At 36.0% G+C, this 24,251-nt stretch overlaps 1 protein-coding gene across 1 annotated transcript in view; it reads left to right on the top strand.

The window, feature by feature from the left end:
• Window positions 1-24,251, top strand: part of OSTF1 (osteoclast stimulating factor 1) — a 55,840-nt gene that overhangs the window by 10,843 nt on the left and 20,746 nt on the right. The gene's annotated exons all lie outside the window — the stretch shown is intronic.

Here is a 24,251-nt window from a genome sequence, read left to right as displayed (position 1 = left end):
CATTTTTATCTTTTTCTTAAGTCTAGGCAGTTAATAACAACTCAAGCTTTGTTTTGAAACATTTGCCATTTTTTTAGGTGTTAATGCTGCCTGATAAATAACTATCCATTTCAGGAGTAGATGTGAGCTGGTTCCTGCGTATCCCTGCCATTGTAGTGTCTTAAATCACTCTGCTCTTGACTTGTCTTTCTGCTTCCCTTTAGGACTTATAAAGAGATTTGACTCTAGAATCTCTCACTGCCAGAAGGCTCTGCTTATCATAATTGATAAACTAATTTCTAGGAAGGTTTTAAGAATTAATGATTTTCTTTCATTTGTTTTCTTTAACTGATACTTTTCTGGAGGAGGATTACATAACTTTTTAACCTGGGATTCTGGAAGAGAAAAGAACCTTAACTTAGGGGACTTATTCTCCAGTGGTAGAATTTTGAGCATCTTTTCAGGTTAGTGAGAAAGATAGCTATAGAGTGGAGAACTCTACTGATGTTTGAAGAAGACTATGACATCATGGAGGTGATATCATGACTTGCAAGTGCATGGGATTTGAGTGAGGGGTTGCTGTGCAAAGTCAACAGCCTCATTTTCTCCTCTGAAACTGTCTGGGTTCAGTGGCCAGAAATGAATCAGAAAGATTGGAGATGGCCCTGGATGAAATGGGAGACTTTATGATCCTAGATCAGAGTTTGACTTAGGAAATGCCCATTCAGTCATTAAGGTTAGGGGGTATACTAACCTTTTTATCATACCTAAGAAGTTGCCTACTGTGCCTGTATGTTCAGCGCTGGCACTATCTAGTAAAATGGACCTTGTATGAAGGGTTGTTTTGTTGTCATTATTATCTTGAAATTTAGGAATTCGGTAGGGAATGATGACTTTAATTTTTAAGTTTAATCTGCTTCCCTCTTTTTTTTTTTTGGTTTTTACAAGGCAGTGAGATTAAGTGACTTGCCCACCGTCACATAGCTAGGTCATTATTAAGTGTTTGAGACTGGATTTGAACCCAGGTTCTCCTGACTTTAGTGCTGGTGATCTATTCACTGTGCCACCCAACTGCCCCACCTTCACTCATTCTTTTTTTTTTTTTAGGATTTTGCAAGGCAAATGGGGTTAAGTGACTTGCCCAAGGACACACAGCTAGGTAACTATTAAGTGTCTGAGGTCAGATTTGAACTCAGGTACTCCTAACTCCAGGGCCAGTGCTCTATCCACTGCACCACTTAGCTGTCCCCCTTCACTCATTCTTCATACCAAACTGGACTCCTAACTTTTCCTGATACATGAAACCTGTTTACCTTTAGGATTAGTTTCTTAGTCACCCCTGCTCCTTCTCTGGAATGAACACTTACCAAATCTATTCTTTTTTTTTGTAGAATTCCTAGCTTGCTTTAAAGCAGATTCAGGTACTACCTCCTAGGGAAGTCTTTTCTGACTACCCCACCCCCTCCTGGAGTACTAGTAACTCATTGCAGACCTACAAAGCTCTCTCAGTCTCTCTTTCTCTCTCCTCTCTCAGTTTTGTCTTATGTTGAATCTGTTTATTTGTGCTGTTAAATTCTTAAGGACTGGGTCTGTTTAAAAAAATTTTTTTTTGCATTTGAATGTCTGATGTTTTGTACATATTTAGTGCTTAACATATCTTTGTTAAACTGAATCCTCAAGAAATAGTATTAATAGCAGTTAAACTTCATTGTTTACCAGTAGCTAAAATGTCTTGGTCCTGAGCAATTCAAATGATTGTATTAACAGGCCAAAAAAAATGCATCCCTTCAAAATGTTCATGAAATAATACATTTTAGATTTTAGCTTTACCTTCCTCTTTCCTAAGGATCCTCTCAACTGTTCTGTGTCCATTAGCATGCAAGCTCCTGGAGAGTAGGGAATATTTCTTTGTATTTTTATTTCTCTGCTTCCTGGTACACAGTGCTCCAGAATCACATATGTTGTTTTTGAGAGCATAGCATAAAATCTGAAATTTTTGGTAAAAAAATATTTGGTAAAAGAAAGCATACTAGAAAGTAGATATGACTCCCTCTTATCCAGGCCCTGGGAGGTTTACATTATATAGGATTTAGACTGGTATATAAAAATATTCACCTGATTGACCTCAATAGGCAGTAAATAGTCTTCAAGAGAAAGTCAGTTTGAGATCAGCATGTATATCAGTTTATTTGGGGGAACCCAAAACACAAGCTTGGGTAAGTCTAAAAGAAGACTTGGGTGAAGGGATATTTGAGGTGGATCCAAGACTTAGGGGAAACCAAAATTCTTTGTTTCCATCTCTGGCATTCCTGGAGAGTTAAGATGACATTTTCAGTAAAAACAATTTCTAAATCAGATGAGTTTGGATTTATATAATTTATATAATAATTAATAAAATTTATGAGCAATATAATAAAATGATAAATAATAATTCACATGTAGTAGGTGCTTGTTAAATATTTATTGATCCTTAGAAGTCTTATAAATAATTTTCTCAAATCATTAAGCTCATAAAATTTGCTAACTTTTATAATCTCATACTGACCTCTTGTTACTCTCAGATCTCAAGATTTAGTTGAATATAAACATCTGGCTGAACTAAGCATATTCAGTGTTTTCCCACAAGCCCAGATTCCCATGATGACCAAAAAGGGAGAAGAAAAGAGTCATAGCATATTAAAAAATTAAGTCTGTTCTGATTTCACTTAAGTCAATGCCTTGTTTTTGTGGCTGCACTAGTTTAGCAACCACAAAGTGATGGTCTGCAGGAAATATATGGAGAGTTTCCACTAACACACAGATCCTCATGGAAACCTAAAAATATTTTTCAGTGGTTTGTTCAAGATTCTGAGGACATTTACATTTGTAAAATCGACAAAGATGATGATTTATTTATAACTGATTTTTTGAGATGATTTCTAAGAATAGAGATAAAGATCCTAGTTATGCAAATTGCTTATCCATGTACATTTCTTTCAGAACCACAATCTGATCAGCTTCAATGGCAAACCATGATTTTTAAACTAATGCTGTGCATCTTTCTATTGAAGTTTCTTGATCTGCAGTAAGGAAGTTCCTTGAGTCTTCCCCTAGAGGATTATATCAATATCTACCACATTTTTCTATTTATTTGGAGAAAATGAGTTCACAAACATTTATTAAATGCTTTCTGTGTGCCTTAGACTTATTATGTGTATTAAGTTCTGGGAAAAAAAAAGAAAGACCAAAAAGCACCCACAATACAACATCAACAAACTAGTCCCTGTCCTCATTGAACTCACAGTCTATTTGTTTTCATTGCCTCATTGTCTATAACCAGAACTTAAGACTACTCTGAAGCCCCAGGAGTTTGGATTGGCACCTGACCAAGGATGGCATGGAGGGCAATCACGTTGTAATGCTTTTCTCTCTCCCTGTGCTTCAAATTGGATGTGTAAAACTTAAATAAATATCCAGGAGGGCAGGAGAGACTACAGAAAGGCATTGTGTAACCCATGCATGTTTGTGAAGAGTATTTCCTTTTGTGAATTGATGTGGGGGTAGAGTAGAGTTTGGCTTTGCTCCTTGACTGTTTGAGTCACTGCCCACATATGGGAGTGGAGAGAGGCAAAATGAATTTGCCTCCATACTCCTGGGGGTCAGCTCTAGTTGGGGTAACCCCAAAAAGCTCTCAGTAAGTGTTCCAGGTCTGGATAAATCTTTAGAGAACCAACATGGCATAACTCATGGAGCACTTGACTTGAAATGAGAAAGAACTGACTTTAGATATTGCCTCTGATAGGTTCTAATTGAATTAACCATGTTATTCCTCTGTAAACTGTTAGTTACCTGTGTTGGTTACCACCAAAGGCTTTTATGAGGCTCAGATGTTTATGTATATGAAATGATTCATAAGCATTACGGTCCTATATAAATATCATCATCGTATTAATTTTTTGAGGAAATCCCAGAGAAGCAATTTGACTCGGGATGGTTCCTTTTAGGTTTGGAATTCCCCAGGAATTCTTTTGGATTTCCAGATGCACTCCAGAACCAATCTGATTTCTTTTCTTCCTCTTTTACTCCCCCATCCCTTTAATCTCAATGGTTTTTCAGGATAAGAGTGGGCTTCATTTATTCCTTACACCAACCCTAAGTAATTGCAAATTAGAGAAAGCTTTGTAGACCCTTTTGTAACAATCATAAAATCCTTCAGAATTATCATGGAGTTTGAGGAGTGATTTGAGTGGTGCCCAGAAACCTAAATGCTAAAAGACTGAAGATATTTTTATAGAGGAATGGATTCAAAGCAAAACTAAGGTTTAGAGAAGTTTTCTAACTTGCTTATGGTCATTCATCTAGTATCAGAGGGAGGATTCAAAACTGGTTTTCTTTTTTCCAAGCTCACCACCCTATCCAAACTGCCTCTCCAGTATCAAGGAATATAGTATCTAGTATAAATAAAAACCATTAGTTTTGAAGTTGACATTCTATTAAAATTATGTTATTCATTATGTTAAAATGTTTTAGGTTTTTCCTTTGTTAGCAGTTCTATCAAATCTCTTCCAGAACATTTAGTGTTCCTTTTCCCCCCAGACTGTTAGGAACCTAATTCTAAACATGAATATCAGAAAAATGAGGATATTTAAATATACTTCCTTCTAATTGTTTATCTCTCCTCCCTCTGGGCCCATATCCTTCCCCTCACCCCAAATCCACCTATTAAAAAATTCAAGAATTGTAAATTGATATTATGAAGGACATTTCCGTAATGTTTCTTGATGGTGACATGATTGCTAGTACATTGTACTACTGGAAATCATGGATCTTCTTAAGGAGAAGAATTAGATACACTGTTCCTTCTAATTTGATAGCCAGAAAGGGAAAACTAAGCATAAAACGAATGAATGAATGAATGAATGAATGAAAACAAGCCTCCGCACAGGATTAATGATAGATGGGAAAATTGCTAGGATAGAAGGCCACTACCTAAACTCTAACACCCTTTGAAATGTTGCAAAAATATTTATAGCAATTCTTTTTGTGCTGGCAAAGAATTGGAAATTGAAGGGATGCTTATTAATTGAAGAATGGCTTAACAATTAGTGGTATATGATTGAGATGTAATGCCATTGTGCTGTAAGAAATGATAAAGGGGAATGGGTTCAGCAAAATTTGAAAATGATTATGCTGATGCAAGGTGAAGTAAACAGAACCTGATCAATGTACTCAGTAAAATCAGTATTGTAATGATGATTAACTGAAAGACTTAGCTACTCTGATCAATACTGTGATCCCTGACAATTCCAAAAGATTCATGATGAAAAATGCTACTCACCTCCAGAGAGAGAGAAGTGATCAACTGAGTTCATGTTACAGCATATTTTTTCACTTTATTTTTCTTGCCTTTTTTGCAGCATTGCTAATATGGAATTATTCTGTATCACTTCATATGTATAAAATGGGTATCACACTGCTTGATGTCTCAATGAGTGGGGGAAGGCTTGAAGGGAAATAGAAAATTTGGAACTCAAAAGAATAAAATGAACTTTAAAAAAATTATAGCCACAGGGATAGTATGTAGCATGGCATAGTGGAGTTTAAATATCTCAAAGATTAAATAACTTATTATGTGATCATACATCTAGCAACCACCCCTTCATTAAAATGGTGAATTAGCATGGAACCTTCCATAGACCCTTTCTGTTAAAATAATGACTTGCATATTGAAGGAAAGGGCAAACAAAATATCACCTTAAATTGCAATTTCTGACTTGAAGGAGGATATTTGACCAGATTGATTATAGAAATTGAAGATTTCAGATTTCCTGTTAGGTTCTTATAAGTAGATTTTCTGAACAAGTTTTGATTGTTTGAATTCCTTAAAAAAAATCTTAAGTGAGTAAGATCGATAAGTTCCTTCTGTTATATAGAAAGTTAGAATTTGAAAATTCTGTTCTTTGAATTATAAGGGACAAGAATGCATTAGGATAATGAAATCGTACCCTGTCCTTTAGGAGCTTGCATTCTACTTTGAAGGTAGATTTGTTAGGGAGAGCCATGTACATTAAAACCAGAGAGAAGGGAGCACTTATACCTGGAGTTTTGGGTTAATGAAGACTCTATTGAGAAGGTAGTATACTTGAATTGGGCCATAAAGGGCGTGAGTGCCACAGTCAGAGGGAGATGGAGGGAAGGAGGGTATATGGGATATTGTGTCAGGGTGGCAAAAGATTAGAGACAAGAAGACAGAAAATGTGAAGAATCTAGGTTGTAGGTACATAGAATGTGTGAGAGGAAAGCAGCGTGTTGTCAGATTAGGAAACTTCCACAGTTGGATCATCTAATCCAATCATACCAAAATAAGAGAATGCTCTCTATAGTAGATTTAACAAATGGTCATTCCGTTTTAGTTTGGAGATTTCTTATCAAGACCCAAATGTCTTCTGGGGGCAACCCCCCCCCCCTTTTGATTGTTCTCATTATTAGCTTTTCCTTGTATTAAGCTTGAATTTGCTTCTTTGCAATTTTTACATATTTCTTCTTCTAGCATTTGGAAAAAAGCTGGACAAGTCTAATTCTTCTTGCATGTGGCAGCCTCTTGGAGGCAACTGGCACTCTCTTGTAGTTCAAGTTTGTCAATCAGTTCCCTGAGTACATTGTCTCCTTTTAGGGAAAACTAACCCCTCTCACAGGAGGGAGTAAGGAGGGATGGGCCTGAGCCATGTAGTGGAGTTATTAGTATTCATATAATCTGTTAGTCAATATTTGTTAGGGCATTGTGCTAAGCACTGGTATTACAAAAAAGAGCAAAAGTCAATCCTTGTCCTTAAGGAGCTTACAGTCTAATGAAGGAGACAATAAGCAAATAAAGTTAAATATAAGATAAATGGGAAATAATTAACAGAGCCAAGGCATTGGAATTAGGAAAGGTAGGGAAAGGCTTTCTGTCAAAGATGAGATTTTTTAGATGGGACTTGAAGGAAGCCAGGGAACTCTGGAGGCAGAGGTGAGGAAGGAGAACATTTCAGGCATGGGGGACAACCAGAGAAAATGCTCTTAGCTGAAAGATAAGGGTTCTTGAACATTCATGGAATAGCATGGAGGGCAGTATCACTGGATCCAGAGTATTTATTGGGGAGCATATAAGGAAGCAACTAGATGGCTTAGTTGATAAAAGTAAGGAAGACCCAAATTCAAATGTGGTCTCAGGCACTTCTTAAATGTGTGACCCTGGGCAAGTCACTTAATCCTGTTTGCCTTAGTTTCTTCATCTGCACAATGAGCTGGAGAGAGAAATGGAAAATTACTTCAGTATTTTTGCCAAGAAAACCCAATTGGAGTCTTGAAGAATTTGACATAACTGAAAAAACTGAACAGCCATTGGGGAATAAGATGTAAGAAGAAGGAAAGGTAGGGGATAGTTTAAGAAGGGCTTTGAACACTAAATAGAACATTCAAATACTTGAAGAGACGTGTTATGTCCTCTAAATCTTTTTGTTTCCTGTCTAAAAATCACTTGTTTCTTTATCTTCGTGTGACTTGATCTTTTAAGACTCTTAGGAAGGTACTCGTCCATCTCCAGACACTTTTCAGCTTATTAATGTCTTCCTTGAAATGTGTTATCTCATACTGAATGTGATATTACAGTTGTGTTTTGATCACGGCTATCAGCTTTCTAGTCCTGGGCATCAGGTCACTCAAATAATCCTAAAATTGCATTAGGTTTTTTTGACTGCCATGTCTTAATATTGATTCATATTCAACTTGTACACTAGAGTACACTGGAGCTCTCAGATCTTTTTCAGTTAACTGCTATGTGATTTTTTTCAAACTATAATAAAAGACTACTTTTGGAGGGGTGATGTTCAGTCTATGATTTTGCCTCTGTGGGGGATTCCTGATATGGAAACTTCTGATTAGATAGTAAGTTCTAATCCTAGAACATTTCCTGAGGTTACTGAGAGGTAAACAACTTAAATTGGGTCATTCAAGTAGTATGTACCCAGAGCCCTGATTTGAATCCATCCTGTTCTTCAGAAGAACTGGGAAGCATGACTATGGTAATTAAGATTTGTATAAAAGAATGACCTGGATTTATATTCTGATTGTACCATTTGGAAAGCTAACAATCTTTTGTGTGACTTTTGGGCAAGCCACTTTACCCTTCTTGCCTCAGTTTCCTATTTTGTAAAATGAGTTTTTACTGGATGATCTCTAAAGTGTATCTTTTGATCTTCTGGCTATATGTGCTTCTCTGGTTAAGCTTCTTTAGACTTAATAAAGTTGGTCCTTTGTGACTCTGTAGCCAAAATCTATACATAAGACCTTTGCAATTTTGTAGGATTTGTCAGGACCTGCATGTTGAAAATTTAGGATTACTACAAGCTGTGATGAAGTATCAGAAGGAGGTTAGTAGATTGGATTTTTATCCTATCCATTGTAAATAATTGCCAGATCACTAGTCCTTTCATTTTCTCAGAGCTATAACCTCTTTCGTCTCTGATTCTTTGTTAGAGTCCTGCCAGTGCCTTAAACTAGGGGAAGCACTGGATAGACATGATAGTTGAAATAAAGGAAGTGGATAACTGTATATAGAGAGAATATTATTCCTTATAGAATTTTTTCCTTAAAATTTTTTCTTTAGCTTCTAAAAATGCATCAATCCTGCACACATTTACTAATATTGATGTCACTTCTTGACCATCCTTCCCCCCCTTTCCTTTTCCTCTATAATGAGGCTACTAGGACACAATTATCAATCTAGCCTATATTCTATTTACAAGAAAAACTAACTACAAGCCATTTTTTTTTTAGGTTTTTGCAAGGCAAATGGAGTTAAGTGGCTTGCCCAAGGCCACACAGCCAGGTAATTAAGTGTCTGAGACTGGATTTGAACCCAGGTACTCCTGACTCCAAGGCTGGTGCTTTATCCACTACACCACCTAGCTGCCCTTACAAGCCATTTTTTAAAACTTTTTTTGCTTTGTTTCATTTATATCTTTTCCCTTTCTTTTAAACCCTGAACATATTGACTAGTGTTTATGGTTGCTTTGACTTAACTTCTAAAGGGTCATGCTATCTAACATAGGGACTAGAAAATCAGTAGGAGGAAATAAAAGTTTTAGATTTTCATGCAGTTTATTTTTGGTGAGTTCTCTTTGTATTTTCATTTTTTCAGCAAGTTAGTGAGGTGATGAGTGATAGGAATAGGTGTTGGGAATGACTCCAAAGTCATCTGGAGTAACACTGATAAGTGTGAGAGGTAGCATTTTTTAATATGTTTGGGAAGAAATGTATTCTTACTGTACTACCAATCCTATCACTGCTACTGATTTCTCCATTGCTGGCTGAATTTTACACACACACACACACACACACACACACTCTCTCTCTCTCTCTCTCTCTCTCTCTCTCTCTCTCTCTCTCTCTCGATTCTATCACTCAGGGTCCCCTTCAGTCTTGCTCCAGCTTTATGTGAGCAGATATATCTCATATCCCTCATCTTCATGCTCTCAACCTGATTTTCCAAGATGATTCCCATCTCCCTTAACAATTATAGTTGTCTTACTTGGGTGCTCTTCTAAATGAGGAGGTAACCCTGCATTCTTTATGATTATGCCAGTAAAGGGAAGGCTTCCAGACTGAAAACAAGTCTTGTGATGTCTGTGGTTTGAGAGCCAGCTGAGCTAAGCCCACACAGGCACATTCTCAAAGGACTGTTTGCATTTTTCCCCCATAGAAATTCTATTATCTGTGAAGATTTATGGGGAAACATTCTGAATTAGAAAGTATACCCACAGCAACAGAATTCTGGATGTGTGATATATTGAAGTAACTGTTGATTTGGAATATTGTTTTCAAAATAGTTATTTTAAGTTCTTATGTGACTTAGAAACCTACCAAGGCAAATGGAAGGTAAATAGTATTTAAGATATTTCTACTAAGGTGTTATAACATTCTCTAATAAATAGGGCCAGAATTTGAGAATCTCATCTTCTTACACTGACAAGGTTAAAAGTGTGAGAGAGAGACAAAGAAGCAGAAGAAGGAAGAAGAAGAAATAGGAGAGATAGAATAATAAGGGTAGAGGGCAAGAAGAGAGAGAAAGAAAGCAGGTAATTGATTTAGGATTACCAAAATGAATTGAAGCTCTGTCCTATTGACAGTGAAGTTAGCAAACTTAAGTGCCTCCTGTGTATCATGGAAGCAGTGAAAATGTCCTTGGGTAGCCTTAGGGAGCTAGTGGAGGATAAAAGACCTTGGTGCACTATGGCCCATGGGTTCATGAAGAGTTGGACATACCTGAACAACTGAATAACAGCGAAACATACCAATTGGTGAGCTAGGAATACTGGGGGTGGATAAAACAGCCTCTGCCCCTCAGGCAACTTCCCTACACATATAAGCATATACAAAACAATGAACCAAATTAATATAAAGTAATTTCTTAAAGTGACTAACCACTGAGGAGATATGTAAGAGTTGAAGGTTGGACTGTTTTGAAGTAAACTTAGGGTTTTAGGAAGTAGAGGTGAGGAGGGAGTGCAGACTAGACAGGGGCAGGGAGGCAAATCATGGAGATGGGAGATAGAACAGCAAGATCAGTTTGAATGCATTGTATATGGGGGAATGTACTGTATGTTAAGGGAAAAAGATGTAATAAATTTAGGAAGGTAGAGTGGAACTAGGATGTAATGGCTTTTAAATGCTAGAAGAGTTTTTATTTGATCCTAAAGACAATAGGGAAACACTGATTTTTTTGGGGGGGTGGGTGGGATGACATTATCAGATTTATACATGGGAATATGCATTTGGTAACTGTGGACTATGAACTGGAGAGGTAAGAGACTATAAGTAAAATAATAGAAATTTGAGTAATTAGAGGGACCTTAGAAATCTCCTAGTCAGAATATCATTGTCTTTAGAGCTGAAAAAGAGTCTCAGAAATCACCTAAATTAAACCACACCCAGAGAAATGAAGGTATTACCAGAGGTCACTCTAGCAGAAAGTCTAATCTTTGCATTTTATGAATGAGGAAACTGAGACCAAGAGTATGAAGTCACATAGGAAGTAGATTAACTAAGGCAGGAAGTTTACTCTTCACTAATTCTAGTGCTGCCTAATCTTTCTTCTGAGTAATCATCACTTGAGACTTAAAGTTCATTTCTTTTTTTTCTGGAGCTGGACTTCATTGTAATTTGCTCTTCCACTTGCTGAAGCAAATGTCACTCTTGTTTCCCCTTTTTTGCCCTTGTTTTACAGGTTGGCTCTACAGACATCCAAAACACTGGCTCATAGATTTAAGTCTGGAAGGGGATCTTAAATCTAGTCTGAATCACTGTTTTACAGTTGAGGAATGAAGTTGATTTCTCCAAGGTGGCATAGCTCATAAGTAGCATTACTAGTATTTGAATTCAGTTGCTCACACTCCATATCTTTTTTTTACAAGGCAGTAAGGTTAAGTGACTTGTTCAAGGTCACACAGCTAGGTAATTATTAAGTGTCTGAGGCTGGATTAGAACTCAGGTCTTCCTGACTCCAGGACTGTGGTTGCTCTATCTATTGTGCCCCCTAGCTGCTCCCTCTCATCCCATGTCTAAACTACTTTTTTTTTTTTAGGTTTTTGCAAGGCAAATGGGGTTTAAGTGGCTTGCCCAAGGCCACACAGCTAGGTAATTATTAAGTGTCTGAGACTGGATTTGAACCCAGGTACTCCTGACTCCAGAGATGGTGCTTTATCCACTGTGCCACCTAGCCGCCCCTTCTAAACTACTTTTCACAAAACCCCACTGTCTCAAATGGAAATGGATGGGGGTGGTGAACCACCTAAATTGTAATGTTGAGGCTGCAGCTTGTTAAAGAGGTATCCAACAAAATTATTCCTATACATCCTATACATCTGAATTCTGTCAGGAAGGAAGAACTTCAGTGAACTTGTATGCTCCCAGAGTCTCCCAAGCTGAGATTGTAAGTTTGCAACTTTTCTCACTTACTCCATCTTTGATTTATTTTTATTTGAAAATCAATCAGTGAATATTTTTAAAGAGATTTTATTTATTTTAAATTTTACAATTTTTCTCCTAATCTTGCTTCCCACCCCACCCCCAACCCCTCAGAAGACAGTCTGTTAGTCTTTACATTGTTTCCATGGTATTTATTGATCTAAGTTGAATCATTGGATATTTATTAAGGGATTTACTAAGGCATAAAGAATGAAACTATTTCCACTCTTAAGGAGCACTCCAATGGAGAGGCAAGCACAAATACAAGAATATATAAAGTTAATAAATCAGCATATATTCCTTATATACGTATAAGCTATATATAATTATATATAATATATATTATATGCATATAATCTATATGTGTGTATATAATATACATATAAAACACACAAAGTAGTTAAATACAAAGTTATGACAGAATTTTGGTAAAAAATTCTTCCTTGAAATTGAGTCTTTTTTTTTAAGTCTGAAAGGAAAAAAGAAGACAAGTTTATTAGATTTTGGTCTATAAAAGTGACTGTTTAAATATGAAAGAATTGCAGATTTGTACCCCAAACTCTAGGGCAAAGGAGGCAAAAAGGAAAGTTTTAAAAGGCTGTTAATGAAACAGTATCCTTTTGTCCAAAAACACTAGTCACTTATTTGAAGAGTCAGTCCTCCAGTTGTGCTGATGCAATTAAGAAATGTTTCAAATTTACTAACTTGGGTGGGGAAGTGACAGAGTGGGGAGGTGATATGATATAAATGTTATATCAGTTGACTGAACTTTTCTTTTAAATTTATAATTGACTGTATATCTGGTTTTACTCAAATTAATTTCATTTATTTCAGGATATACAACTATGACTATAGGCATTTTAGATGTTTTTAAAGCTCTTGCCTGCTTTTGATTTGATAACATCAACTCCTTGTCAAGTAATGCTGTTTCTCTTTTTAAGTTCCAAAAGAACCAGGTTTTTGTGCAGTGCAATAATTATGAATCTACAGGAGCAGCCTGTTCTCTTGCTTCATCATTACACTTTATGGGAGCTGTAATCTATCAAAACTCAGGGGAGTCATGTTGGGCCAACATAGTACAGCTGTTTCCTTTAACTTAGTAATAGAAAGGATGACCTTGATTTTTAATTATCATTGGCTGGGCTGTGTTCTGTGTGAGAGAAAACATCCTGTTTTATCATGTGAGTGCATGTGTGTTTTTTTTTGAGGGAGTGGAGTAGGGTAGAGTGGGAGTGAAGATTGTTTGGATCTTTCACCTTTTTGTGTATGTATATCAGTAATTTCTGTTGTTAAAATTCCCTCCATTGATAGATATAGTATTTTATAATCATAGAGAATGGCTGGGCCAAGTTGATTTGCCTGGCAAAGTGGTGCAATAAATAGAGTGCCAGACCTGGAGTTAGGAGACCTGAGTTCAAATGTGACCTCATACTCTTTACTAGCTATGTGACCTTGGGCAAGTTACTTCACCCTGTTTGCCTCGTTTAGCCAGCAGTAAAATGAGCTGGAGAATGAAATAACAAACCACTCGAACAAGAACCCCAAACGAGATCCCTGAATGAGATCACAAAAAATCAGACACAATTGTAAACAGCCTCTCAGTTAGTAGAGTTAGATGAATAGCATCCAATTCTTCCAGAATCTAAGCCTGGCTATCTGTCCAACCATTACATTTCTCTGCTATTTGTGTGTTTAATGACATAATTTAACCATCTTGGAAACAAAATTCTTTTGATAGAAATACATGTAAATTATTGTCTATTTTTATTGAACTTCTTGAGAAAAGGAACCTTTTTTTTGCCTTTGTAGCCTCAGTGCTTAGCATTTAGTAGACATTTTTAAAGGTTTGACAGAGTATTTTTTAATAGTTAATACATCAACATAGTTTATATAGTGCTTAAAGCTTCATTAAAAATCCATTGAAGTAGGTAATATGAGTATCATTACCCCCTATTTTATATGAAGAAACCGAGACTCAGAGAGTGCTTCTTCTATTTTCACAAATCTAGGTAGGGTGAAACCAGGATATGATGGTCTTTAATTGCCAAAGCAGTTTTTATTTGATCCTGAAGTTAAGAGGAGAAACACTTTTGGGGGGGGGGGAGACATTTATGCATTAGGAATATAAGTTTGATAGCTGTGTAGGTAAAGGAATAAAGAACTAAGAGACTAAAAATAAAATAATAAATATCTTAGAATGGAGAGGGACCTTAGAAATTTTATATTATTGGCTTGGGACAGTGATTTGTACTTGGGTTTCCTGACTCCCAAGACAAGATTCACTGGCTTCTAAGTAGGCTAAATCCTTATGACATTAGTCATAATTAGTCTCTTTTTAAGAATCTGTATCATACTTAAATCAGAAATTGGAAAGAGACCATTTCTACATATTAGAGAGAGAATTATAAATTTTTGCTTTTTTTTTTTATACTTCATGCATTTGGGAAAATGGTTCTTAATGATCCCACACTGAATAATCTGTTTGTTGTATTTTAAACACTAATATTCTCCCAATGATGCTATATGGCTAGCAGTCATATCATAACATATTTTCCAAAGAATCAAAATTATGAGGATCTCAAAGTGACATAAGATTGGGGAGGGGTGGCAAAATTTCTAGCAGTGACTTCTTTTGTGACTTGAGGGGAGGCAATTCTATATTGAGAGTGAGGGAATAGTAGTTGGAGAATGGGAGTGTGTTTCACTAGCTGCAGTGAAATACAAAAAGAAATAGTTCCAATTTTTCTACTATTCTGGGGTATTGGTTCTTGTCCTTTGTTACTGAAGAAGTTCAAAAATGACATCACTATTGCAAAGAAAGAGGACATATGAGTGATTACTGATTTGCAGACAGGAAGCCTTGCCCATGTCAAGATTATGGTTTTTCATCAAATGATCACAATAGAAGGACATTTCATGGTAGAATAAGTCTTAGAAGAGGTGTATGTTTTTTTAGAGAACATATCCCCCCATCTTTTTCCATATGCAAAAAAAATTCTTGTTCTCCTGTATTTCTGGAAAAAGGGTAGAGCTTCCAGGCTGATGTCTACCCAGCTTGAGTATAGTATTTGCCTTCTGGAATGAGGTTCAAATGAGTTAGCCTATAAAGTGCTTTGAAAACCATAAATCTTATATAAATATAAGCTTTTATTATAATATTCATTTAAGGTTAACATAAAGTTAAGGCACTATATAATCATAAGGGTACAAATGGTTACAAAAGGTTAACCTAAAGAAATACTTTTTTTGCTAGTTGCTCTAGAAACCATACATGTGGAACTAAGCTTTTTCTAAACTTTTTTCTAAACTATCATAGTTGAATTTTGTTACTTGCTCCTCTGTAGATTTATAACTAGAATTATTCTTGTAATTGCTTTCCTGTGAATTTATTAAAGAAGTTAGGAGAAAATCGTATAAAACATGCTATTAAAGCTCAATTTTGATTTGCTGAAATGTATTATTTCTGAAATGGCAGTATCTTACAGCAAATAAGTGTAATTAACATGCAGTTTTTTTGTTTGCATTAAGTCATCCTGTCTTATCTACAAGCATTTGACTAATTTTAGTTTAGGACAAATTTGTAGCCCTACGCCATTGTTAGTTCTGTTCTCTGCTGCTATTGCTTTACATCTGTTTTTAAATGAAGGCACAGCAAAGATCTCAACTTCTAAAGTTTCCTCCTGAAGAGCATTTGTGACATAGAAAAGGAATGAAATAGTCTAAGAAAAGGAATTTGGCAGATAATTGATATTTATTTGGGTGCCTCAGACTCTTACTGGCTGTATGATCTTAGACAATTCTTAACCCCATTGCCTCAAGAAAGGAAGGAAGAAATTTTATGATAGCCTTCTTTACTCACTTAATTTCTTTGAAGAGGATGCTGAACATAATTCATTTTCACCATGACCTAAAGTTATTGTTATGAACAGCCATTTGATGATTTCCTTGGTTCTCCCTTAGACTGTTATTAAGTACTTAATAAAACTTAAATGAATGAATGTTTTTATCAATTGTCATCATAATTGTTATAATCATTTTCTCAGCTTCCAGTACTTCTGTCTAGAATACCCCTTCTTTCCTTTCTGTTCTGATACTTTTTATTTATTGTGGGCTGGAAAACCAGATAACCAAGACTATGAAGAATTTCAGTATTAAAATTTGTCAAACTATAAATAAAAGCCTAAGTGCTTTGTTTTCAAACTGGAGACATTTTAAGTGTTCAGAGGTCTTCTTCCCCTCAATCCCTAGATTGGCCCTACATTTGAAGCCTAACCTTGGATAAAGGGAGTAGGCAATAGTTAAATCCTTTGTGGGCAAAAGCATGAGAGCCAGACCAGAAACTATGTCAAGGTTAATACATATTTCCCAATTTGGACCTTAGTCAGAAACCTGACCCAAGGTAAAGGGTCAATAAAGATAAGCCTTTATAGATAAGGGTTACCTCATTTGAAAGCCATACTAGAGCCCTTGTCAAAGTTTTAAGTCTTTACTTGATCCATTAATTATATTAAGTACACAAATAATATGCTAACCTACATTTCTTGATTTAAGCCAACTAATTCAAAGTCTTTTTTTTACTGTTTCTGTATTTAAAAATCTCTTTTCTGCTCCAAGAGAAATCTGCAAGTCAACTGAGATTAATATCCCAATTTGCATATCACAACAAAGGAGAAATCTTTATTTTACACCCTATTTCCAGGGGCATTTAGGTGGTGCTGTGGATAGAATGATGGTCAGGAGACCTGAAATCCTGAGTCCAAATGTGGTTGCAGACACTTACTTGTGTGAACCCCGAGCAAGTCATTTAACTCTTCCTCAGTTTCCCTCTCTGTTAAATGAGGTAGAGAAGGAAATGACAAACCATTCCAATATCTTTGCCAAGAAAACTCCAGGGAGTCATGAAAAATAAGACAAATGAATTCCAGGACACTTACTTTGCTAAATAATTCCCAGTTTGGTTTGAATTGTCATTCATCTGGCTGTACACAGGCTGGTGGCATATTTGACACTTATGGATATAGTTTTACTGCATAGATGTCGGTCTGGTCTGCCCTGTTTTGAAAGAACTTTGGAAAGTTTTTGCAACTGCTTAAAGTTCCCTATTAAGTGAAAATAAAATACATAGAATCACAAAGGAAACCAGTTATATTGAAATAGTTATCAAAATATATATTTTAAAAATATTCATGGACCCTCCCTGATTTAGAGTGAATTATCAAAGGTTCTCTCACAAAATTTCTGTACAGTCTCAAGTGGATTAGTTTCTATTGAATGTCAACCAGCTTGGGGGCAGCTAGGTGGTGCAGTTGGATAGAACACCGGCCCTGGAATCAGGAGTACCGAGTTCAAACTTGACCTCCGGCACTTAATAATTGCCTAGCTCCATGACCTTGGGCAAATCACTTAACCCCATTGCCTTAAATAAATAAAAAAAATTAACAAAAAGGTCAACCAGCTTTACATGTTCAAGTTGGAGATTTTTTTAAATTGTTAAACATTGGTTGTAAGACTAGATAATGAATGTAACTTGTGAAGCATTTAGTATTCTGAATGTTTTTACTTGGCTTGTTCATAAAATAAGTTTTCTAATTTGCAATATCTTTTCAGAAATTTTGAAGTGGTACAAATAGCTTAATTTCAGGATTTGAAGGGAGTATCAGGTCAGCAAAAAAAGTTCCTATGGCCACTTCTCTTTGTTGTGAACTGTTTCCTTTTTCTTTATTGTGTGGGTGTGTATTTAAAAAAAAATTCAAGCAAACATAGCTGGGTGAAAGTCTCACATTTCTTCCAGTCTACCAAACTTAATACTGTTGAGGAAGAGGAGCCATTTGGTATTAGAAATCATACACAAAAACCAATCAAGATGTCTGGATATGGGAGCTTGCTTTTGGGATATTTGGTAATCCATAAATCTAAAAATGCATTTTAACAATCAAACTTTTGTATCTCTTGTGAAATAAGTTGCTTAAAGTATAACTTTTGTACATTCTTGGAGCTGTTGTTGCAGTCAGAACATTTTAAATATGTAATTTGTTCAGCTTATAGGGGTTTGTTATTTAAAACACTTTGCTAACTATACATTACTGAAGCAGCATGGTGGATAGGGCCTTCCTTGAAGCCAGGAAGAAGTAGGTTTCAGTCTTGTTGTCTCTGACACATACTGACTGTGTGATGGACAAGTTACTTAACTTCTGCTCAACTCCCTAAGATAGGATTTGTGTGTGTGTGTCAAGGAACCTTTTTGGAATTGTAGAGAAACCAGTAAATTGCTCAGAATAATTTAGTTTGTTTTTGAGGCAGGCAGGGTTAAGTGACCTGCCCAGGGTCACAGAGCTGGTTGAACTCAGGTCCTCCTGACTCCAGGCCCAATGCTCTATCCACTGTACCACCCAGCTGCCCCAGAATAATATTTTTAAATGCATAAAATAAACTTAATTGGATAACAGGGGAAACCAAAGTTAGTGAATATATTTAATTTTTTTACATTTAATGTTTTCATTTTTACCTCAGTTTACATGTAAACAATTACCATTTTTAAAAAATCTTGAATTCCAAATTATTTTTACCTTTTTCACCCATGAGAAACAAGCAGTTTGATAGTTTATATATGTGCAGTCATGCAAAACAGTCATGATAAAGAGGTAATTTTTTTCCCCATCCAAGTTCACAATACTGAAATCTATCTATGACCCCAGGTGAAGTTCTCCTGATCTAAGACTAATTTGCAGAGTTGTTAAACAGCCCTACCTAATCTGGAAGCACCAATGAAATTCTAAATTGAGCCCTTTCCTTACTAGAACATTTTAGCCATCCATTGTGTAGGGATGAAATGGCAGCAGAAAAGGGGTAAACAGAATAAAATTCCACTTTTTTCCAGTCTTCCAGTTGCTTTTTATTTGTTTTACATATGATCATTATAATGGCCCAATTATAACTGTGTCATACCTTTTCTCCTGCTATATTCAAAGATTTTTTTTTTGTCCTAAGTTGTCCTGTTGAAAAATATTGACCTGCCTTCACTCTTGGTGTGTCTGCAGAAAAGGGCTGGCTTCAGGAAGGTTTGTCTCTGGATTAATTAAAAAATGCCTAGTCATCTATTCTAATTATAGGTTTCCATAATGAGTTTTAAGTCTACTGGAGAGAGAATTCTGTCTTTCTATTATCAGCAAACATTGGGTCAGATATGATGCTAAGAGAAGAACAGACAAGGGTAGCTTGGGTGATGTCTCTTTGGGTCCTATTTCATGTTCTAGTCATCAGACCCATTGAAACTGTCTTCATTGTTCTTCATTAGTCTTAGACCCACAGATAAATTTCAGGGGTATTTGATGAGAAAGAAATTATATCTTTATTTCCATTAACCTTGAGCTAAAATTTAGCATTTCTTTCAATTATGAATGTAGACAACAAATCACAGCAGTGTTAGCAGTCACTGATAGTCATATTTTGTTAGCATTGTTGTAGGTATTTCAAAATGCTGTTAATACTTATCAGTACTTTGAAATTACTGCAGTTATTGGAATTGCCACTAGGTAGCATTTAATCCTATATACTGACATATTTTAATACAATTAATTTCCTTGTAATTCTCTTTTATTTTGTTCATTTAAAAATGTTATTTAGAGGAGTCCATAGGCTTCATCAGACAGCTAGACCTGGACTATTATGCAAAAAAAGGTTAAGAACTCTTTTTTTAGGTGTTTTTTTCTTTGCAAAGCAAACGGGGTTAAGTGGCTTGCCCAAGGCCAGACAGCTAGGTAATTATTAAATGTCTGAGACTGAATTTGAACCCAGGTACTCCTGACTCCAGGGCCGGTGCTTTATCCACTACACCACCTAGCCACCCCAAGAACTCTTGATTTAATCCAACATGCTTATTTTCCAGGTGATGAAACTGAGACCCAGAGAGTCTCAAGTCACAGTTAGTAAGGGACAGAAGCAGGATTTCAAGAATGGGCTAAGTCAAAATCTCTCAAGATAGTGTGGAGTATTTGGAAGAATTAGCCAAAGTGAAAATAGGAGCATCATGGGTTTTTTTTTTTTAAATGGCTAGGTCAGAAAACTAGTTTAGTAAATAGGAAATGATGTGTGTGTGTGTGTGTGTGTGTGTGTGTGTACATATATATATATACATATATCTATGTATATATATATATATATATATATATATATATATATATGGTTTTATTGTGCATTTTAGCTACTTTATCATACTGTTATATCCTGGTGGGTTTGGTACAGATTTTTTTTTGGTGGGAAGTATACAGCAAACTAATGATTATAAGTATGTCAATAAAAAAATAAAGCATAGACATCATTGAAAAAATTCTTTTTTCCTCTATCTTATTCTTCTCTTCTTCCCTAAGGATTTTTTGGGGGGACTTCTAGGTAACTATTTGACAATTGGATTTAACATCAGAGAAGTTGAATTCAAATATTGGGGGCAGCTAGATGGTACAATGAATAGTGTGCCAGACCTTCCTGAACTTATATCTGGCCTCAGATACTTATCACTGTAAGACACTTAACCTTGTTTGCCTCAATTTCGTCTATTAAATGAGCTAGAGAAGAAAATAGCAAATTACTCCAGTATCTTTGCCAAGAAAACCTCAAATGGGGTCACAGAACAGAACAACAATGACAAATTACTGACTAACTGGTTTGCCTTTTTGGGCCTCAGATTCATTGTTTGTAAAATGAGGGAACTGGCCTAGGTTATTTGTAAGGTCCCTTCCAGCTCTGAAGCCTGTTTCCTATGACTGATGTCATTCATGCCAACTCATTTAACATACAAGACTTTTATTCTACTCTCCATCAGTCAGAAGATTATAGAATGACTCGAAAGATAATAGTGACTTCGACAATAATGGGAAAGGTGAGAAGTGAGTGTTTTTGAGGAAAGGATAATGTAATGAGATTTAGAGCTAGAAAGAATCTGAAGAGTTCATTGAGCTTACCTCATTTTATTTTTGTTCAATCATTTCAGTCATATCCAACTATTTGTTAATTTACTTGTGATTTTCTTATCATTGAACATGAAATGGCTTACCATTTCCTTCTCTAGCTCATTTCCCGGATGAGAAAGTTGAAGCAAATGGGGTTGAGTGACTTGTTAAGGGGTCATACGGTTACTGATTGTCTGAGGAGTGCTCTATCCATTGCCTCACCTAGCTGCCAAGAGGCATCAGGGTCTGACCAATGAGTATCAGACAATTCTTAGGTCTCTTAGGTCTTCCTAGTTCAGGGCTCCATCCATTATGCCACTCCCTTAGTTAATAGGTTACAATAGGCTACAATCACATCTACACTGTAACAAAAATGAAACAGTTCTCATCCTTTAAAAAATTACATATAAACAAAGAAAACTGCTATCTAAAGCACAACACAAAGTAGAAACAAAATAACTTTGGAGACTAAGGCACTAGTTTCCAGAGAGGACTGGGAATAGCCTCAAATAGGAGTCTTCTGAGATCTGAGTCTTGTAGGAGCCTGGAGACTTTAAGAGACAGAGATGATAAGGGAGCGGAAGCATGGCAGTGGATGAAGCCAGTGCTAAGACCCAGAGATGTTGTGTTGTATGTGAGGAGCACTGAATATACCAGTATGATTGGAGATTTCGTGGAGGGGAACTTTGGATAAGAAAACTGGGGAGGATCAAGGCTTAAAGAACTTTAAATACAAAAGAATTTATATTTGAGCCTGAAGATAATGCTTTAGGGAAATCACTTTGCCCTGTGGAGGCTGGTTTGGAGTGGGGAGAAAGACTTGAAACAGGGACACTAATAGAAGTCTAATGGAAGAGGTGTGGAGAGACAGGGACATATTTAAGAGATGTGAAGAAAATGGCAAAAAAAAATAAATTGGCAGTTTATTAGATATGTGGGATGAGTGAGTGGAGTGTGAGGATTAAAGGATCATGCCCTAGTCTGAATTTAATTGACTAAGAGAATAATGATGTCCTTGGCAGCAATGGGGAAGTTTGATGGCATAGTGGGTGGAGCACTGGCCCCAGAGTCAGGAGAACCTGAGTTCAAATCCAGTCTCAGACATTTAATAATTACCTAGCTGTGTGACCTTGGGCAAATCACTTAACCCCATTGCCTTGCAAAAACAAACCAACCCCCCCCCCCCCAAAAAAAAGATTAACCAAACAGGTAGAAGAGAACTATGACATGTAAGATTATAAGAACACTTGTTTGGAGAGAATATTTAAGACCAGAATGGTTATCAGCAGTGTCAAATGCTTCAGAGACATCAAGAAGGATATGAGAATCAAGAACAGGCTTTTAGATTTGACTGCGTCAGAAGAAATGGTGAAATGATATTCTCAGGATCTTTCTGAAGAACTTTAGAATTATTAAAAAAGGGAGGCCATATTTGTACAAAAATATAGCAACTCTTTTTTTGATTTCTAAATTTATTTCTTTTCATTTATTTATTTTTCCAGTTACGTGCAAAAATAGTTTTCTTTTGTAAGGTTTTTGAGTTTCACATTTTTCTCCCTTCTCTCCCTTTCTTCTCTCCTTCGCTGCAGAAAAATAAACCCCATAAATCTATGTTAATCACTTTGTGGAAGAAGAATCAAATCAAAATGGGGGTAAAAACAGAAAAAAAGACAACTTTTAAAAATTAAAGATAGAAAGCTTTGGTCTTCATTTAAACACCATGGTTCCTTCTTGGATATGGATGGCATTTTCCAACACAAGTCTCTTAGAATTTTCTCTGATTATTGTACTACTGAGAATAAGTTGATCATAGTCAATCATCACACAGTGAAGTTGTTAGTGTGTATGTTATTCTGGTTTTGCTCATTTCACTCAGCACCATTCATGCAAGTCTTTCCAGGCTATTCTGAAGTCCATCCCTCATGATTTCTTATAGAACAACTGTATTCAATCACATTCATATAACAATTTGTTTGGCCATTCCCCAATTGATAGGCACCCCCTCAATTTCCTCCAGTTTTCCAAAGAATTGGAAATTGAGGGGATGCCCATCAATTAGTGAATAGCTGAACAAGTTATGGTATAGGAATATTATGAAATACTATTGTTCTATAAGAAACCATGAATGGTCGGACTGTACAGAAGCACAGAAAGAATGACATGAACTGATACTGAGCGAAGAGAGCAGCACCAAGAGAACATTGTACACATTTACAACATTGTGAATTGGTCAGCTGTGATGGATACAGCTCTATTCATCAATTCAGAGATCCAGGATAACTCTGGGAGACAATGCCATCCATATCCAAGAGGAAAAAACCAAAACCCCACAGAATCTGAATGGTTACCATATTCATTTTTTTTTAAACTTCCCTTATGTTTTTCCTTCTTATCTTATGATTTTCTTTCTTTTCCCTTGTCCTAATTCCTCAAACACGAAATGACTAATATGTAAACTTGTTGAACATAAATGTACATGTACAACTTTTACCAGACTGTTCATTGCTGAGGGGAAAGGGGTAGGGGAGGGTGGTAGAAAATGTGTGACTTATAAATATGCAAGTGGATGAATGTTGAAAAACTTTCATAACATGAAATTGGAAAAATAAAATATCAATAAAAAAAACTTTAATATTGATTGTGAGACATGAGAGAAACCGTCACAGGACCATCTGAGCATGGCATGCCTATGTCAAAAAAGGCTCTGTACTCCACGAGCAAAGAATTGCAGTAGCATGAAGGTAGTTGTCCAAATCCAGAGATATCTCCAGCCCAAATGTTCTAATGGATTACTTGTGCCCAGCCTATGGGCTACCAAACATAGTCACCTACATAGTTTGATATTCTGGGTTTTTTTGGCAGATAAGGGTAATTACTATTAGAGACTTCCAAAGATTTTGTAGTTTTCCTCTTGTTCTGATAGGTCATATTTTAGATTTACCCTAATAATGATAAAAACCATTCCAAATCCCTGTTTTAAATCCTAAAGGTTGGTTTTGTTTTCTTAAATAGTTGTTTGAAATATGAATAGCCTATGACAAAATAAAAGTTAAGCTGGCAGTCTGTCAGAACCTAAACAAAGATGAAGATTAAGTATTGGTGAGAGAGCAAAAATTTAGTTTTATCAAAAACAGAAAAAAATAAAACAAAAAACCAAGCCCTTGAAATGTTTATTGCAAAGTTTCTCTAGTCTTCTGAACCATGAGTAGAGAACCAGAGAAGGGTGAACTAGGTCTTTTGTGCATCAATCTCAACCTTTTTTTCTAAGCTGAAAGAGGAAGAGATATTGGTTAGATCAGTCACTGAACAAATAAGTACTCAATTTTTAATATTAATTTGTAT

This window comes from Macrotis lagotis, chromosome X (genome assembly GCF_037893015.1).
Source record: "Macrotis lagotis isolate mMagLag1 chromosome X, bilby.v1.9.chrom.fasta, whole genome shotgun sequence".
Classification (NCBI taxonomy): Eukaryota; Metazoa; Chordata; class Mammalia; order Peramelemorphia; family Peramelidae; genus Macrotis; species Macrotis lagotis.
Note: the sequence above shows the minus strand (reverse complement) of the source record. Positions and strands in the feature narration are given on the sequence as shown.